The sequence below is a fragment of the Protomyctophum parallelum genome (assembly GCF_964188405.1).
Source record: "Protomyctophum parallelum genome assembly, chromosome: 12".
Taxonomy (NCBI): Eukaryota; Metazoa; Chordata; class Actinopteri; order Myctophiformes; family Myctophidae; genus Protomyctophum; species Protomyctophum parallelum.
Window position 1 is genome coordinate 22,798,088 of NC_139712.1, and position 17,720 is coordinate 22,815,807.

The 17,720-nt window shown below is 41.9% G+C and overlaps 1 long non-coding RNA gene across 1 annotated transcript in view; it reads right to left on the reverse strand.

The window, feature by feature from the left end:
* Positions 1-2,171: 2,171 nt before the first annotated feature.
* Positions 2,172-17,720, reverse strand: part of LOC310868268 — a 33,700-nt gene continuing 18,151 nt past the window's right edge. Inside the window, exons 2-3 of the long non-coding RNA XR_014570070.1 lie at positions 11,476-11,569; positions 2,172-2,558 (exon numbers count right to left, since the gene is read on the reverse strand). This is a non-coding gene — a long non-coding RNA (uncharacterized lncRNA). The remainder of the gene's footprint in view (positions 2,559-11,475; positions 11,570-17,720) is intronic.

Below are 17,720 nucleotides of genomic sequence, written 5' to 3' on the forward strand. Positions count from 1 at the left end.
CCAGTGGTTCGAACGGGGTCTCAGAGGGCGGTCTCTGGTCTCACGGCGGGACCAGAGACCGGGTCACCGGGTGTAGTTTCCGCGCACCTTTCATAATGTTGAGTTTGACATAGTTTAATACAATCACATTGGACTTTAATGTTTGGATGAATGAGCTGTCAATGGGATATTGCACCTAGTTACCAGCTTGCTGACAAGATGGATGCGGTCTGCATATGGTCAATGGCATGGTACCCCATCTTTAATGTAATTTTTGAATAACCACAACAGTACAAATAATAGAGATGAAATATATCACATAATTATTTGATAGCATTTCTGTAATGATAAGGCACACATAGGACCTGTAGTGTTGAAACCTTTATTAAACCAAGCAAAGAAAAACATTATCAATATTTCCCTAACCCAAGTTTACACCTCAATAAAGACAAAAGTCTGTAGAATATGCATAAATAATCAACGGCAAAAAAACTCTTCTGACGATGGCATCTACCAAATATGTACTTATATATTTAACAATCCAAACACACATGACAACTCAACGTGAACAGCTACACAAACCCAGCAGCTTTTTATACGTACAGCACTGATGCTCATATTGCTCTACTATCGGCTGAAGAGAATTATATGTGTGTTTTAGTCAAGCCTTTTCAGAGCAACATTTCAGTTGTGTTGATATTGTCAGATTATACTTTGTGTCATTTGATTAGACTGAATGAGCATGTATGTGTGTGACTTAAACTAAAGGCTTTCCCTCTGTATGAGTCATGTGTCTTTTTAGATTATGTTCTAGCAAATCGTTTACTACAAACTATGAGTGCTCATGTGTGATTTTAGAGAATCCATCCGAGCAAAGCCTTTACCACAAACGGTACAAGAGAAGGGCTTTTTGTCTGTATGAGTCACCATGTGTGTTTTTAGGCGACTTGCGTTAGCACAGCCTTTACCACAAACTGTACAAGAAAAGGGCATTTCGCCTGTATGAGTCACCATGTGTGTTTTTAGATGACTTGAGTTAACACAGCCTTTACCACATACTGTACAAGAAAGGGGCTTTTCGCCTGTATGAGACCGTATGTGTGTTTTTAGATGACTTGAGCTAACACAGCCTTTACCACATACTGTACAAGAAAATGGCTTTTCACCTGTATGAGTCCTCATGTGTATTTTTAGAGCACTTGTGCTAGCACAGCCTCTATCACAAACTGTACACATAAAGGGCTTTTCACCTGTATGAGTCATCATGTGTCTTTTTAGATAACTTGAGCTAACACAGCCTTTACCACATACTGTACAAGAAAAGGGCTTTTCGGCTGTATGAGTCCTCATGTGTGATTTTAGATGACTTGAGCTAACAGAGCCTTTACCACATACTGTACACATAAAGGGTTTTTCACCTGTATGATTCCTCATGTGTATTTTTAGGTCACTTGAGCTAACACAGCCTTTACCACATACTGTACAAGAAAAGGGCCTTTCGCCTGTATGAGTCCTCATGTGTTTTTTTAGACCACCCGTCTGAGCAAAACCTTTACCACAAACTGTACAAGAAAAAGGCTTTTCACCAGTATGAGTCCTCATGTGTCTTTTTAGTTCACCTGTGGAAACACAGCCTTTACCACATACTGTACACAAACAGGGCTTTTCACCTGTATGAGTCATCATGTGGATTTTTAGTTGACTTGCGCTAGCACAGCCTTTATCACATACTGTACACGAAAAGGGCATTTCACCTGTAGGCCTATGAGTGCTCATATGTGATTTTAGACAATCCATCCGAGCAAAGCCTCTACCACAAACAGTACAAGAAAAGGGCTTTTCGTCTGTATGAGTCACCATGTGTGTTTTTAGGCGACTTGCGGTAGCACAGCCTTTACCACAAACTGTACAAGAAAAGGGCGTTTCGCCAGTATGAGTCATCATGTGTGTTTTTAGAGTTCCCTTTTGAGTAAACATTTTGTCACACTCTGTACAGCTAAAGCTTTTCTTCCCTGTGTGACTCCTCATGGAGTCAGTTTGTTTTGATTTCAGGTCCTGGGACATTTTGCGCTGTCCTCCCACATTTTGTGTGTTTAAAGCTGACTGACCTTCACTGGTCTGAGTGGTCTCCCACTCATCACTGTCTTCAGTGTCAGATTCAGAACAGTGTGAAGAGAGGGGCTGGTCATCACTAGTTGGTTGTGATCGTACCCAGTAGTCTATATAAGCTTGTGTTTTCATGTGTTCAGTTGAGTTGCCGGCTACAGGCTCCGTCTCTCTGTTTTCATCATCATTATCATCATCATCTTCACTTTTCACTATATAAGCTTGGGTTTTCATTTGTTGAGTTGAGGTGCCGGCTACAGGCTCTGTCTCTCTGTTTTCTTCATCATTATCATCTTCACTTTTCACTGCTAGTAATGTCAACGTTGACCCACCAGCCTCTTCTGGTCTTTGAAGCTCTAGCTCCTCTTGTTCCTCTTTAATCTGTGGAAATTGTGGCTCCTCCTGGACCAGAATGGAGCTCATCTCCTCGTCAGGTGTAACCTCCTCTTTACACACATGGATGTGCAGAAAATCTGGGGATGAATACAAAGAGACTCTATAATATTATAAGGTTTGAATCTTGTACCTCAGTGCAGAGTAATGCCTGGAAAAGGTTATCAACAGATTACTCTATGCGAGACGAGCTGAATGAGAGACAGTCCTTAAATATGTAATGAGTTGTAAATGTCAGCAGGTTAGTTAATACTAATGCTGGGCCGTTATCGGCGTTAACACGAGACTCTTATCGCGTGAAATTATCTATTCTCAAAATTGTGTCTGGGAGCTGGGTCTGCATAGCGGCCAGGAGTCGGCCGTGTGTGTGACTGTGCGTGTGTGTGCGTTAGTGTTGTCGAAAATACCGATATATCGACGAATATCGATTCTGAAAAATTAAAACGGTTCGATATGACTTTTCCATAGTATCGATACTATCGATACTGGCAGGCTCCGTCCTCCCGTTTGTTGAGACATGCTACGCAGCGCACACACAGGCTCAGAAGGGAGTACAGCCCCCTCCAAACTGAGCCTTGAGGGAGGGGAGGGGCCTCCTGACTCTCTCAGACAGAGCGCTGCGAGCGCACAGCCTGCAGGCTGCGCAGCACCCAGTCTCGCACTACAGACATTGTCGTTCTGTGACAAGTTATGTCTCCTCGCTGTGTTAACTTACTTCTTTAACTAGCTGGTCGCTCGTATTTCTTTATGTAAGATAAATAATCCGATGTACACGGAGAGCTAAAGAGGACAGTTGCCAAACCCGCATACAATTACATCCTACTTGTTGCTGTCATAGCGATAAGCTAACTAGCTAAAGCTATCAACAGTGAACACAATATAGCTAGGCTAGCAAGCTAACGTTGCAATCGGTTGCTGTGTGTGTGTGTGTGTGTGTGTGTGTGTGTGTGTGTGTGTGTGTGTGTGTGTGTGTGTGTGTGCGTGTGTGTGTGTGATTCCGGATATTAATAATACTACTAATACAAATAATAATAGTTTGAGTAGGCTGGCCTTAATAATAATAATAATAACTAGAACTGCACTCTGTCGAGTGCATACTTGCTTGTTGCACACTAGTAGGCCATAAATGGCCAACTAGTGCGCAAGCAGAGCGCGCAAGTCCTTTCGACCGCTGTAAACTGTCAAATCTCAGTATCTCTGTGAAGGAACGTTTGAAATGTATAATTGCTACCTACCTACTTTATGCATATAAACACCTAGTATTATTAAGTATGATTCAAGTTTCTATCTATATAAGTTTGGGTGAAGAGCTAGTCATACATATACACACCACATACTCTGGTCCCAGCAGATCAGGCACAACTTGCTATTTTATTTTTACTGATTATGTATATAGTATACGTATGACTAGCTCTAAATGATGACGTAAGAGATATGGTCATTTGTGGTCGTTTGGTCCCAGCAAAGCAGGCATATACTATATATAGTATATATATATAGTATATAGGCATATACTATATACGTATACATATATACTATATAGAGTGTGTAGTTGTAAGTTGATTAGCGGCATACTGTGGTTACTTTGCGCCAAAAACCGTGACAGCTGTCCCGCCATTTGATGTTTATGCAAGAAAAACGAACCACAAATGACCATATTTCTTACGTCATCATTAAGAGCTAGTCATACATATACACACCACGTACTCTGGTCCCAGCAGGTCAGGCACAATTTGCTATTTTATTTTTACTGATTATGTATATAGTATACGTATGACTAGCTCTAAATGATGACGTAAGAAATATATATAGTATATATATAGTATATAGGCATATACTATATACGTATACATATATACTCTATACTGTATAAAGTGTGTAGTTGTAAGTTGATTAGCGGTATACTGTGGTTACTTTGCGCCAAAAACCGTGACAGCTGTCCCGCCATTTGATGTTTATGCAAGAAAACAGCAAATCTGTGCCTGGTTTGCTGGGACCAAATGACCACAAATGACCATATTTCTTACGTCATCATTAAGAGCTAGTCATACATATACACACCACGTACTCTGGTCGCAGCAGATCAGGCACAATTTGCTATTTTATTTTTACTGATTATGTATAATAGTATACGACTAGCTCTAAATGATGACGTAAGAAATATGGTCATTTGTGGTCATTTGGTCCCAGCAAAACAGGCACAGATTTGATGTTTTTCTGCATAAACATCGAATGGCGGGACAGCTGTCACGGCGGAAGAGACCGGGCGAAAACATTACTTGCGCGCTCTGCTTGCGCAAGTAATAAAACTTTATTTGTATAGCACCTTTCATGACGTGAAATGCAGCTCAAAGTGCTTTACAGAACAATGGAGAATAAAAGAAAAGCAAGGCAACGACAGTAATGCAATACAGTGAGGACATGAATAACAACAACTAAAAGATCAATTAAAAGCAATGTTGTAGAAGTGGGTCTTGAGCTGAGCTTTAAAAATGTCTACAGAGGCTGCCTGACGAAGGTACAGAGGGAGCTTGTTCCATGCCGACGGCCCATAGAAGCAAAAAGCTGCTTCCCCGTATTTTTTAGTTGCCATTTTTTTAGGCAAAGCGAGCAGGCCAGCAGTGGAAGACCTTAGGGGGCGGTTTGGGACATATTTAGGCAGGCAGTCATGTAGGTAGGAAGGTGCGAGACCATTGAGAGCTTTATAGACAAGTAAAATATTTTTTAAATCAATCCTAAAGTTTTTACCCTCACAAAGAACATGCAGTAGCCTAATCCTGGTCTCTAAACTGCCTCCCCCTGGCCAGCCGGGGCGCCTGATGGAGGGGAAAGGAACTGGTTGGAATAACGTGTTCCTTCCACGCGCTACGTCCAACCAGGGAAACTCCCCCCTATCAGGTGTAAAGGAGCAACTTGAACACTCATGAGTTCATGTCCCCCATATAATATATGGGGGACATGAACTCATGAGTGTTCAAGTTCTACACACCCTCCGCCACCCTAGTCCCCATATTATGGGGACTAGGGTGGCGGAGGGTGTGTAGAGCCCAGGATCACATTAGATAATTGACACAAGGGTGAAAAATGGGTTACAACATTGTGGGATTGAAGCCCCCATTTGATGTCTATGTGTACAACTCCTTGCAACAGGGATGTTGCAAGGAGTTGCAGCTGGTGTGGTTTGGGCCTAAAAGTGTAGGGAAACTCCCCCCTGTCAGGTGTAAAGGAGCAACTTGGACACTCAGGCATGAAGGAAGCATGAGTCCAAGTCCGTTGCTCTCCCCATGTCCCCCATATACATTATGGGGACTAGGTTGTATTTTTTAGTTGCCATTTTTTTAGGCAAAGCGAGCAGGCCAGCAGTGGAAGACCTTAGGGGGCGGTTTGCCAGCAGATGTCACTGTTTTGCCTGTTTTCATTGCAGCTCAAAAGGCTTCATAGACACAAAAAATCCCAGACCACAGAAAATGCACTGAATGTCCAAAGTTCAGGTTGTTTGGGTGTCATTAAAATAAGAATTAAAAAATAAATTAAAATTAATGTAATAATAATAATAATAATAAAACTTTATTTGTATAGCACCTTTCATGACATGAAATGCAGCTCAAAGTGCTTTACAGAACAATGGAGAATAAAAGAAAAGCAAGGCAATGACATTAAAAAACAAGCAGTAATGCAATACAGTGAGGACATGAATAACAAAAAATAAAAGATCACTTAAAAGCAATGTTGTAGAAGTGGGTCTTGAGCTGAGCTTTAAAAATGTCTACAGAGGCTGCCTGACGAAGGCACAGTGGGAGCTTGTTCCATGCCAACGGCCCGTAGAAGCAAAAAGCTGCTTCCCCGTATTTTTTAGTTGCCATTTTTTTAGGCAAAGCGAGCAGGCCAGCAGTGGAAGAGGGGGCGGTTTGGGACATATTTAGGCAGGCAGTCATGTAGGTAGGAAGGTGCGAGACCATTGAGAGCTTTATAGACAAGTAAAATAATTTTAAAATCAATCCTAAAAACAACCGGAAGCCAGTGCAGTGATGCCAAAACTGGAGTAATATGTTCTCTCATCTTAGTTCTAGTTAAAACTCTGGCTGCTGCATTTTGGACAAGTTGTAATCTGTCAGTTGTTTTCTTAGGCAGTCCTGAAAAAAGTGCATTGCAGTAATCAAGCCGAGAAAAAACAAAGGCGTGGATTAGCGTTTTTGCATCGTCCAAGGACACATAGGCTCTGATTCGTGCAATATTTCTAAGGTGAAAAAAGGCAATCTTGGTAACATGATTAATGTGTGAATTAAAATTCAATTCGGAATCAATAATAACCCCCAGGTTCTTTACTGTACTGTTACTTTCTACAGTCAGGTTGCCAAGTCTGCTTAATATTGATTCTTTCTGCTCACTAGAACGGATTATGAGAACTTCTGTCTTATCCTCATTTAGCTTGAGAAAGTTCTCACTCATCCAACATTTGATGCTAGACAGACAGGTAAGCAGCGGGTCTAAAGCACAGGGATCATCTGGAGCCACAGAAAGATATAATTGGGTATCATCAGCATAGGAATGAAAATTGACTCCGTGATTGGCAATGAGTTCGCCCAATGGCAGTATGTACAAGGAGAAAAGCAGAGGGCCAAGAATCGAGCCCTGTGGAATACCAGAACTGATGTCGTGTTTGTCTGAGTCAAACTCGGCTAGATTGACAAAGTAACTTCTGTTTGATAGGTAGGAGGAAAACCAGGACAGGGCCGTACCAGACAGGCCTATCCAGTGCTCCAGACGCTGTATTAAAATTGAGTGATCAATCGTGTCAAATGCAGCCGTTAGATCTAGAAGTAAGAGAACGGATACATGTTTCTTGTCAGCAGACACCCTAAGATCATTCATTACTTTTACAAGTGCTGTTTCTGTGCTGTGACCTTTCCTAAAGCCAGATTGGAATTTGTTGTGCACATTATTGTTCTGTAGAAACACATCCAATTGAAGAAAGATGCATTTTTCTAAAACCTTGCCCAGAAAGGGTAGATTTGAAATGGGTCGATAGTTACCCAAAACAGAGGGATCAAGATTGTGTTTCTTGAGAAGGGGCTTAACTACAGCAGTCTTCAGTGAGTCTGGGAAGACGCCTGATTGTAGAGAGCTGTTTACAATTTTTAGGATATCTCCAATCACACTGTCTAAGACCTCTTTGAGAAAGGTGGTGGGAATTGTATCTAATGAACAGGAGGATGATGTCATCTGGGATATAGTTTTGCAGAGTTCGTCTTCATCAATTGCGCAGAACGATAATAGGCTCCCCCTGGAGAGATCTACCCTGGGACCATTAGCTGCTGTTTGAAGGTTTGCGCTAGCAGCAGCACCATTCATAATATCAGCTCTAATGTTAAAAATGTTGTTGTCAAAAAAGCATGCAAACTCATTACACTTAGCTTTAGAGGCCGGGAATGACTGCTTGTAGGACTGAGGGGGGTTTAAAAGTCGATCAATGGTAGAGAATAGGACTCTGGCAGTTTTCTTGTTCTCATTAATAATGCCAGAGAAATATGCCTGCCTTGCTAGACGCAAGGCTTTGTTATAGGCGACTGTTGACTTTTTAAGAATCTCTAGGTGGATGGTGATTTTGTTTTAGACAGGATGCATTGAATAATATCTGAATAGATTATCAAACTTTATTTATTTTGATTATTTTTTTATAATTATAAATGATAAAGATAGTTATGAATAAGGAATAGAAACCAAGATGATGTGGTTGACTGGTCAGAAAGAAATTAAATGTTGTGCTTCACAACTTTACTTTTATGTGCAGGCCTGGCCTACTATTATGTATAATAATTATAATAATTATAATAATAGGCCTAATAATAATAAAAATGTTGAAAAAAATATGAAAGTGCATAAGACTGCCCAGCTTTTATTTGTAATAAATGTTAAACCCTCATAAATCGCCGTGGTTGCGTGGTATCGAAAATGGTATCGAAATATCAATACTTTTCCAAATATCGTATCGAAGTTGAAAATCCAGTATCGTGACAACACTAGTGTGCGTGCATGTGTGTGTGAGGAGAAGTAGCACTGCAACGTCTGCACGGAGTCCACTCTGTGAGGGACGGTAAACAGCAAGTAAGCAACACGTTAAAGTTCCACAACTTTTCTTAATAGATAGCTTTTGTGCTAGTGCTATCCATGCAGATTCACAACCACAACAAACCGCTTTGACCAAGGTTGCCACATTTCGTGACTAAGAGAGAAACGAGCAACCAGGTCTATGAAAATGTTAACAGGCCAGAAAATTATCAAGTCAGAAAATCTGAAAAAGTCAGAGAACAAGTCTAAAATAAGCAACTATACGGTGACTGTCAAACATCATTGTCCAATGTTGTTTTAGAGTAGTGTTCTCAAGCATTTTCATGTCAAGGACCACCAATATGTTAAAGAAACTTTACAGATAGACAAGTCCAAAGTAGCTTATAATGACTAGACTTGGCAACACTGAACAGTTCTACAAACTCACAATATGAAATATATAAGGTATTAATAGGCTAGTTGTATCCATAAGTAGGGCTCCTGGTCTAAACCTGTTCACAAGGTCTTACTTCTGGTCATTATTTAGGTAGCACACACATATTTGCAATGCCTTCGGCAGAGTTCAAATGAGCCATTTTAATCTAGATTAATCTAGATTAACTCCAGGATTGCAGTGAGATTAATCTAGATAAAAAAAAATGAATCTATGCCCACCACTAGTTAATACTAAAATTAAAATTAACTGAACAGCTTCAGTGAACCCATTAATCATTTAACTAATACATTTTATTTCATGGTACATTTAGGTAAATGCATCGATGTAGTCATCGCATTGTTGATGCTTAAAAGGTGATATAGACAGGTTTTAAGCCAACATTTTAAATATATATATATCTAGAGTTTTGGCCTTTTTTCCCTCTAGCATCCCCTGTATGATGCTGTTTTCCTGCAGACAGACACTACCGTTGGCTGCCCTGGGATGTTTTGAGTTCTAGGTGTTTATATCTCGGGGTGTGAGGGGGAGGAGGGGTTAGTGGGGGGGTGAGGCAGAGTTTTAGCCAATCACAGCGAGGGTGTCTTAAAACTTCAAAGCCCCAGTCCCCCCCCACCCCGGGGAGGGTCTGCCTCATCCCAGTGCCCAGCGGCCAGGCAGAGGAGGAGAGTCATCCGAGTCATTCCGAGACGAGAGAACGTCGGATGATCGGACCCCAACCACATCTCCTGGTTACATCAATATCGTTCATGTGAAGTGTTTTGTATGTGGTTATTTGTTGAAATGGTGGAAGTCGCTATGGCGAATCAACAGTCACCACCACCGGAGGACCTTCGCTCCGTCGGTGCGGCTGTCTGGAGCTTGCCTGGCGGGTTGAAGCGTGGATTCTACAGTGGTCACGGTCGTGGTCAATGATGACGGATCATCATCATAGCGAATCAGCGATTTTGATCATTACAATGAACAACCGGGAAAAAATGGTTCACATGAACGATGCTGTGGTGGCTGGGGCATTTGAGGGACAATATATATTTTATATGCACCGCCACCGATTACAAATAAAAGATAATTAATATGTTGACAGCAGAGTGAGCCTCTGCCTCCGCCACCACTTCCTCATTGCGAGAATTGCGACCATGCCACGGGACTCGTGTGATATTGCGCTTATGGTACAGTTACCCGTAAAAAAAAGCGTGCCAACTAATTTTCATTGCAACTAAGATGTACAATAGAAATTCATAATTTTGAATGCCATATTTAGCCATATGAGTGCAAATATACATTGGGTCCCTACCAGGAGCAACAACAACCCCATAGCCTGAAGTGACCTGGCTCAGCCAATAGAATGACGGGGGAGGGGGTGGAGCTAGATTTGAATTTGTTTGGAAACACTCACTCACTTCTGTGTACTACGAACACTGGAAACTTGTCAATATCACCTTTAAATTGATAATCAATTAATTCATTTTTTTCGGAAAAAGACAAAAAAAACAATAAATTTGTTTAACCCATATCATTATTTTTGCTCTGTGTGTGTATACAGAATTCAAACTGTAGGATTGGTTATTGTCACGGACAGAATTAACAACCTATCTGTAGCTGTGTGTTCCTTTGATGTACGTTCTCTGCGCTCTAAGCGGTATCCCACTAATTGACTGGCTGAAGTTGAACTGTGTCAGAGAAGAAGACAGAAGCGCGCAAACTTTATCCCCCCACCCCCCGTGCTGACAGTGACTGTCCCGTTTCTGGTTTAGCTTTACGCGCGGGACGCATGAATATCTCCGTCTCCGGTCAGTGCGGGTTGTTGTTGTTTATTTACTGCATGGTTCAGAAAAGAAAAGGACGTTATCGAGTTGTTGTTCGGAGGAGGAGAAGGAAGACATGTTGTTCATGTCGTGAATGTGGAAGGTTATAGCAGATTGTATTCTGACGATGTGCCAACTGCTGCTGGCTGCTATAATGTTAATTATACCTATGACCTATGTCTTCTATTGTGTTCTGAAGGTCGGGCTGCTGTACTGTGTTATAATGTTATATTTATTTTGTATTGTGTTATTATGGCTGGCCGCTGCTGCGCTGTGTGCCAATTATGCCCCATATCTGTTGCGTTCTCTTTTTTGGCCAGTGTGCCTGCACTGTTTAGTGTTTACTATTACATTTTTATGTTTTGATATTCTGCGTTGCCTACCTTTCTAATGGGTTTCTGTGCCATATTGGAGAGGCCACTGTGTGCGCACCATGGTAAGTGGCTCCGTTTGACAAGCTCTGTATTAGAGCATGCATGCAGTCGGCGCACACCCCAACCCGCCCCCTGTTAAAGTTTTCTCAGGGATCGGGGATCCCCCCTCCCCCGTCATAAAACGACACATCAACTCAACTTTGACTTTACTGTCTGACAAGTCAACTAGGAAAAATCTCAACTCGTTAATGCCCTACTTTACACCCTCTGTACCGGCCCACTTTTACAAGAAATAAAGAGAGTGCTTGAAACTTACTGGGATCCAGGTGGTCTTCAGGTTCCTGTTTAATGGGCTGTTCTCCTGGCTGGAGAACTGATCTTCACCTGCAGACTGGACTCCACACACTGGTCTGGAATGAAGGAATACAATGAATACTTTAATACTAAGGACTTTGATGAATTGAGTATAAAGGACCCCAATGAAAACAAGGCAATAGGCTACACGTGGTCTGGAATACAATAAGCACTTTAATAATAAGGACTTTGATGTGACATGAAAAAGGACTTACATAATAATAACTTGTGTGATAGGAATAAGGCCTTATATTCAGTGATTTCACCTAATTCAAATATCACTACTTTTTTGTTTTGTTGTGATAATCCTCCCTATTAATAATTCCCTGCAGAACCTGACTTTCCCGACCTAATTGATAAAAAGACCTCTTTGCTCTTTCCCTGCTAAACACGCTAAACACGACTTTTTGCCATTTTTGATAACTTTTAAGACATACATGGTTTTCCTCGGACTGATACATCACACGTTTGGATCATGTGACCGGAGGAAAAAAAAACAAAATAACTTCTCAGGGCTTCTGAGAAATCACGGCACAATGCATTCCAGCGGTGAATCATGGCGCCCTCCGTGTGGCTCTGTGGTCGCTTCTTTGTCTTGGATGGCATTTTGGAATATGTCTCGACATTATGAGAAACGAACAATTATTTTACACCGAAAGTCCTAGAAAAATACGACATTTCGACCTCACAAGTATATACTTGACAAAGACCGTATTATTAGGGAAATTAAAATCAGGTTTTCAGAACATTAGGAGATCCATCAGGAACAATGATCAGAAATGGCCAGACATTTCAATGCTGTGGGTGATGTCTGTAATCTCTCAAGAACATATTCCGAGCTATGCTACTGAATCTGTCAGCAGGGCCATTCAGAATGTGTATACGTTGTTGATAGTGGGAATGAAAACATAGGCACCCCGCAGGAAGTGGAGTGGTGCCACTTCTATCCCCTGGAACCTCAGAGTACATACATCACAATCTGGGAACCCATCGGCAAAAAAAATGAAAAGGGCAACTGGCGTAATTCCTTGCAAAGTTGCTTAAATAACCACGGTTATTGCATAACCTCCAGTTATTTTAAGGAACATTATGCTTCATTAGGAGGATCCATACACTCCGTTCGTTATCACGAGACCAAATCCTAGGGCTGCTGCACCTGTACCAAAAATACAGGATGCCACCACTCTGCGGGTGGAGTGAGCCCTCAAACCCACAGGTGGCAGAACACCAATTGGGACGGCCTGACCTTCGACCTTACCTAAGGGCAGCATAACATTGTGTCTATGGGGAATGTACTTTGGAAAAAAAACATAACTTGCTCAATTTCCAAACGGTTTGGTTTGTTATAAACGTCAGATGTCTGCATACGTATATGCTTTTATACAACGTTCATAAAAAAACCAAATAAGCAGATAAGCGCCCTGAATCATAGCCACGTTGACACCGGTTGTAATAAACCAACCCGTTTGTAAATCTGTCAAGATTTGACGGAGTTATGACTATTGTTGTTTGAGCTGCCATTGAACATACTGTACTGTATTCCCTCAACAAGATGGCCGCCGGGTGAACTACGTCAGAGACTCCGTCTTGAGCCATCTAGCCTTTATATATGTCTATGGCCATATACACCCATATGGCCCTGACCGGGCATAGGGTGTGCAACTTCTCATCCTCAGCCGATGCAAAAGGAGGAGGGTGAAAGGACCTCGGGTCCACTGGCACAACGGTGGCATTAGAGTTCTTAGGAACAAAAGTTGGGTTAGGCTTAGCCTGACCTAAGCAGAGACATTTCTGGTCTAGAGGGGCGGGTCGCGCCTCAGAAATGCGCACACCCTGATTGGATCTCATCGATCTGTCCGTCACCCCCGGCCCCTCCTCTCCCCCTTAGTGCAGCGCTACGTCACATCATTTAGAGCGACGCCCACCCGGAAGGGTTGACTCCCACTTTTAGACTGGTTCAGCCCACGGCTTTTTCCAGGCTTTCATCTTTCGCGCAGACAAAATGAAAGCCTGGGTATCGAGGCTAGGTTAGGCTTAACTTTGACCCTAGTCTTATCCTCGTTAAACACTGTGCAGTCCGAGCTTACAGAGAGAGCCTTAGCCATCGTGAGGGCCACCAATAGGATGACCTTCAGGGACAATGTAAGTCGCTCTGGATTAAGAGCGTCTGCTAAATGCCTAAATTGTAAATTGTAAGGTTTTCATACCTAATGTCTCCAGTGGTTCGAACGGGGTCTCAGAGGGCGGTCTCTGGTCTCACGGCGGGACCAGAGACCGGGTCACCGGGTGGAGTTTCCGCGCACCTTTCATAATGTTGAGTTTGACATAGTTTAATACAATCACATTGGACTTTAATGTTTGGATGAATGAGCTGTCAATGGGATATTGCACCTAGTTACGATCTTGCTGACAAGATGGATGCGGTCTGCATATGGTCAATGGCATGGTACCCCATCTTTAATGTATTTTTTTAATAACCACAACAGTACAAATAATAGAGATTAAATATATCACATAATTATTTGATAGCATTTCTGTAATGATAAGGCACACATAGGACCTGTAGTGTTGAAACCTTTATTAAACCAAGCAAAGAAAAACATTATCAATATTTCCCTAACCCAAGTTTACACCTCAATAAAGACAAAAGTCTGTAGAATATGCATAAATAATCAACGGCAAAAAAACTCTCTTCTGACGATGGCATCTACCAAATATGTACTTATATATTTAACAATCCAAACACACATGACAACTCAACGTGAACAGCTACACAAAACCAGCAACTTTTTATACGTACAGCACTGATGCTCATATTGCTCTACTACCGGCTGAAGAGAATTATATGGGTGTTTTAGTCAAGCCTTTTCAGAGCAACATTTCAGTTGTGTTGATATTGTCAGATTATACTTTGTGTCATTTGATTAGACTGAATGAGCATGTATGTGTGTGACTTAAACTAAAGGCTTTCCCTCTGTATGAGTCATGTGTCTTTTTAGATATGTTCTAGCAAATCGTTTACTACAAACTATGAGTGCTCATGTGTGATTTTAGAGAATCCATCCGAGCAAAGCCTTTACCACAAACAGTACAAGAGAAGGGCTTTTTGTCTGTATGAGTCACCATGTGTGTTTTTAGGCGACTTGCGGTAGCACAGCCTTTACCACAAACTGTACAAGAAAAGGGCATTTCGCCTGTATGAGTCACCATGTGTGTTTTTAGATGACTTGAGTTAACACAGCCTTTACCACATACTGTACACATAAAGGGTTTTTCGCCTGTATGAGACCGTATGTGTGTTTTTAGATGACTTGAGCTAACACAGCCTTTACCACATACTGTACAAGAAAAGGGCCTTTCGCCTGTATGAGTCCTCATGTGTATTTTTAGAGCATTTGTGCTAGCACAGCCTCTATCACAAACTGTACAAGAAAAAGGCTTTTCGCCAGTATGAGTCCTCATGTGTCTTTTTAGTTCACCTGTGGAAACAAAGCCTTTACCACATACTGTACACAAACAGGGTTTTTCACCTGTATGAATCATCATGTGTATTTTTAGTTGACTTGCGCTAGCACAGCCTTTATCACATACTGTACACGAAAAGGGCATTTCACCTGTAGGCCTATGAGTGCTCATATGTGATTTTAGACAATCTATCCGAGCAAAGCCTCTACCACAAACAGTACAAGAAAAGGGCTTTTCGTCTGTATGAGTCACCATGTGTGTTTTTAGGCGACTTGCGGTAGCACAGCCTTTACCACAAACTGTACAAGAAAAGGGCGTTTCGCCAGTATGAGTCATCATGTGTGTTTTTAGAGTTCCCTTTTGAGTAAACATTTTGTCACACTCTGTACAGCTAAAGCTTTTCTTCCCTGTGTGACTCCTCATGGAGTCAGTTTGTTTTGATTTCAGGTCCTGGGACAGTTTGCGCTGTCCTCCCACATTTTGTGTGTTTTGTAATTTTAGTGTGTTTAAAGCTGACTGACCTTCACTGGTCTGAGTGGTCTCCCACTCATCACTGTCTTCAGTGTCAGATTCAGAACAGTGTGAAGAGAGGAGCTGGTCATCACTAGTTGGTTGTGATCGTACCCAGTAGTCTATATAAGCTTGTGTTTTCATGTGTTCAGTTGAGGTGCCGGCTACAGGCTCCGTCTCTCTGTTTTCATCATCATCATTATCATCATCATCTTCACTTTTCACTATATAAGCTTGGGTTTTCATTTGTTGAGTTGAGGTGCCGGCTACAGGCTCTGTCTCTCTGTTTTCTTCATCATTATCATCTTCACTTTTCACTGCTAGTAATGTCAACGTTGACCCACCAGCCTCTTCTGGTCTTTGAAGCTCTAGCTCCTCTTGTTCCTCTTTATTCTGTGGAGGTTGTGGCTCCTCCTGGACCAGAATGGAGCTCATCTCCTCGTCAGGTGTAACCTCCTCTTTACACACATGGATGTGCAGAAAATCTGGGGATAAATACAAAGAGACTCTATAATATTATAAGGTTTGAATCTTGTACCTCAGTGCAGAGTAATGCCTGGAAAAGGTTATCAACAGATTACTCTATGCGAGACGAGCTGAATGAGAGACAGTCCTTAAATATGTAATGAGTTGTAAATGTCAGCAGGTTAGTTAATACTAATGCTGGGCCGTTATCGGCGTTAACACGAGACTCTTATCGCGCGATAAAAAAATGATCTATTCTCAAAATTGGGTCTGGGAGCTGGGTATAGAGTGGGAGCTGGGTCTGCATAGCGGCCAGGAGTCGGCCGTGTGTGTGACTGTGCGTGTGTGTGTGTGCATGTGTGTGTGAGGAGGCGTAGCACTGCAACGTCTGCACGGAGTCCACTCTGTGAGGAACGGTAAACAGCAAGTCAGCAACACGTTAAAGTTCCACAACTTTTCTTACTAGATAGCTTTTGTGCTTGTGCTATCCATGCAGATTCACAACCACAACAAACCGCTTTGACCAAGGTTGCCACATTTCGTGACTAAGAGAGGAACAAGCAACCAGGTCTATGAAAATGTTAACAGGCCAGAAAATTATCAAGTCAGAAAATCTGAAAAAGTCAGAGAACAAGTCTAAAATAAGCAACTATACGGTGACTGTCAAACATCATTGTCCAATGTTGTTTTAGAGTAGTGTTCTCAAGCATTTTCATGTCAAGGACCACCAATATGTTAAAGAAACTTTACAGATAGACAAGTCCAAAGTAGCTTATAATGACTAGACTTGGCAACACTGAACAGTTCTACAAACTCACAATATGAAATATATAAGGTATTAATAGGCTAGTTGTATCCATAATTAGGGCTCCTGGTCTAAACCTGTTCACAAGGTCTTACTTCTGGTCATTATTTAGGTAGCACACACATATTTGCAATGCCTTCGGCAGAGTTCAAATGAGCCATTTTAATCTAGATTAATCTAGATTAACTCCAGGATTGCAGTGAGATTAATCTAGATTAAAAAAATGAATCTATGCCTACCACTAGTTAATACTGAAGTAAAATTAACTGAACAGCTTCAGTGAACCCATTAATCATTTAACTAATAAATTTTATTTCATGGTACATTTAGGTAAATGCATTGATGTAGTCATCGCATTGTTGATTCTTAAAAGGTGATATAGACAGGTTTTAAGCCAACATTTTAAATATATATATATCTAGAGTTTTGGCCTTTTTTTCCCTCTAGAATCCCCTGTATGATGCTGTTTTCCTGCAGGCAGACACTACCGTTGGCTGCCTCTGGGATGTTTTGAGTTCTAGGTGTTTATATCTCGGGGTGTGAGGGGGAGGAGGGGTTAGTGGGGGGGTGAGGCGGAGTTTTAGCCAATCACAGCGAGGGTGTCTTAAAACTTCAAAGCCCCAGTCCCCCCCCACCCCGGGGAGGGTCTGCCTCATCCCAGTGCCCAGCGGCCAGGCAGAGGAGGAGAGTCATCCGAGTCATTCCGAGACGAGAGAACGTCGGATGATCGGACCCCAACCACATCTCCTGGTTACATCAATATCGTTCATGTGAAGTGTTTTGTATGTGGTTATTTGTTGAAATGGTGGAAGTCGCTATAGCGAATCAACAGTCACCACCACTGGAGGACCTTCGCTCCGTCGGTGCGGCTGTCTGGAGCTTGCCTGGCGGGTTGAAGCGTGGATTCTACAGTGGTCGCGGTCGTGGTCAATGATGACGGATCATCATCATAGCGAATCAGC